The sequence below is a fragment of the Chrysochloris asiatica genome, unplaced genomic scaffold (genome assembly GCF_000296735.1).
Source record: "Chrysochloris asiatica unplaced genomic scaffold, ChrAsi1.0 scaffold00001, whole genome shotgun sequence".
NCBI classification, from domain to species: Eukaryota; Metazoa; Chordata; class Mammalia; order Afrosoricida; family Chrysochloridae; genus Chrysochloris; species Chrysochloris asiatica.
Window position 1 is genome coordinate 54245067 of NW_006408519.1, and position 2768 is coordinate 54247834.

Here is a 2768-nt window from a genome sequence, read left to right on the forward strand (position 1 = left end):
GTGGGTAGCTGTTCAGTGCATATCCTACAGTCCCACTAGAGATCTCCACAAGACTTTAGAGATTTATTTTACAAGATTTACCCCTTGCCTAAATGTCTCATAATTTTAACTTGAGTCATTTGCTTGTGAGTTCAGGAAATTCAATTCTTTAGGTCCTTTTTTTTTTTTTTTTTCCTTTGTTTTCTTCTTCCTTTTAGGGAACCAATACCCCCAACCCCAAAACCAAACACACTGCCACTAAGTTGATTCCAACTTATAGATAACTTGTATAGGTTTTCTGAGGTTGTAAGTCTTTATGGTTGGTGGGTTTGAACTGCTGAATATGCAGTTAGCAGTCCAGTACTTATCCTATAGCTCCACGCCAGAAGTTCCTAAAAAAGTAAATGTGGTATAAAATCATTCAGGGCCAAGTTCAGCCCAGCCCTGCCAATCTTTTTCATCTGGGTCTGCAGGGATGTGATCATCCCTGCTCTTTGGGCTACATGTATGTGAACTTCTACCTATGGACAGGAGATGTGCTTGGGCCACCTGAATTTTGATGTTATAAAGGGCAAACCAATATGCATGAAGTGGTCTCAGAGAGATCCACACTTCAAAAAAGTGGAATGGGCAACATATTCATTAAAAATTTGGACAATTACAGATAGTACTCATTTGACCTAGCCATGGTGGTTTGATGATAAGAACTGGGCTAGAGGAAGATAAAAGAAAAAAAAAAAAGTTTGAAAAAGGAAACAAATGTAAATTGCTATAATTTGGTGAACTTGACCTATAGCTCAAAACACCAACTGAGAGGAAAGGTCTTCACATTAAGGATCAATCCTATCCCTCTGGGACAGGCAGGTTAGCCATTGTCTACCTAAAATGAGGGAGCAATAAAGGCAAGAAATGACTGGCTTACAAGTTTTCAAGAGGGAGTTTAGCTTAAAAGTGTGCAGAGGAAGGTAGAGGCCCCACTGAATAGTTTTCATCTTGTCTAGAAAGGTTTGGTGAAAGAAATTGATTCTTATGATTCAATAGTAAGTAATTTTACCATGACTAATTGCAACTGTCACAACTGTAAAGGCAGAAGTTTTGTAACAAAAATGGGGGAGTAGTTAATCTTACAGTACGGAAACAGAGGACCCTAGGACCATCAAAGGAGAAGAGCAAAAGCAGATTGTGGGACACTATCCAGAGAAGCAACAATACCAGAGATAAAGGCAGAGATGGGGACATGGAAAGAAGGAGCAGTTGAGGACTCTGGATTCATGGAAAGAGAGGGACTGGGTGCTGGCAGCCAGAAGGCAGGCTTATAGAATGTGCCCTTTGTTTGTTTAAATTATTATGCATTCCTGAGTGTTTTTGTGTACACCCCCAACAACAAAAACAACAAACAGAGGGAATGGAAGCAAATACTGTTGAATGATGATGCACGAAGGAGTTTGTAATCATTGCAATGAAAGGATAGTGTAAAGCCAATGTTCTCCCATGTAAACTATCACTCAGTTCACAATAAAAACTTAAAAATAAATTGGACAAATCCATTGATAATAAAGCACTATATTATACATTTTCTGCTCTTGGAAACATCCTCTCAGGTAAGGTGGTTTGTGATGAAAATGGTTCCAAGGCCTATGGATTTGTACATTTTGTGATGCAGGAAGCAGCTGAAAGAACGATTGAAAAAATGAATAATATACTTCTAAATGATCATAAAGTATTTGTTGGACAATTCAAGTTTCACAAAGAATGAGAAGAAGAGTACGGAACTTTGTCAAAAGAGTTCACCAATGTTCATATCAAGAATTTTTGAGAAGACATGGATGATGAGCGCCTTAAGGTTCTCTTTGGCAAGTTTGGACCTGCCGTAAGTATGAAAGTAATGACCAATGAAAGTGGAAAATCCAAATGTTTTGGATTTGTGAGCTTTGAGAGGCGTGAATATGCAGAGGAAACTGTAGATGAACTGAATGGAAAGGAGCTCAATAGAAAACAGATCTATGTTTTGAGCCCAGAATAAAGTAGAATAGCAAATGAAGTTAAGCACAAATTTGAACAGATGAAGTAAAATAGACTTATCAGACACCAGGATGTTAATTTATGTGTGAAAAATCTTGATGATGGTATTGATGATGAAACGTCTCCACAAAGAGTTTTCTCCCTTTGGAATGATAACCAGTGAAAAGCTTATGATGGTTTGTTTGGTTTTGTATGTTTCTTCTACCCAAAAGAAGCCACAAGGGCAGTTACAGAAATGAATGGCAGAATTGTGGCCACCAAGCCATTGTATGTAGATTTAGCTCAGCGCAAAGAAGAATGCACTCACCTCACTAATCAATACATGTAGAGAATGGCCAGTGTAAAAGGAAATGTAATTTGGATTATAAAATAATTGCTTTAATAAAAATTCCTTAAACTGTGAAAAAAAAAATCACTCAGACAACAACACAGCTCTCACTTCAAAATAGCACATAATTTTCAGGCATTCTTCAGAAGATTCAGAACAAAGGATAAAATATGTCTAGACTAACATTTTGTTTTTTATTGTGCTAAGTACATATGTTATAAAACATCCATCATTTTAACAGTTTTTAAAATGTATAACTTGGTGACATTAGTTCCATTCATTATGTTATCTATCTGGAGTCCTGGTATGCACTGTAGGATAAGCACTGAACTTCTAACCACAAAGTTGGTGGTTTAAACCCATCAGATACAAGGATGCTAAGAGTCAGAACTTATGCAATGGCACTTAAAATGTTTCAGCAAACTGATTTGGCACTGGA

General features: G+C 37.2%; 1 pseudogene; it reads left to right on the top strand.

Annotated features, from left to right (window-relative positions):
* Positions 1-513: 513 nt before the first annotated feature.
* LOC102835470 lies at positions 514-2374 on the top strand (annotated as a pseudogene).
* The last annotated feature ends 394 nt before the right edge of the window (positions 2375-2768 follow it).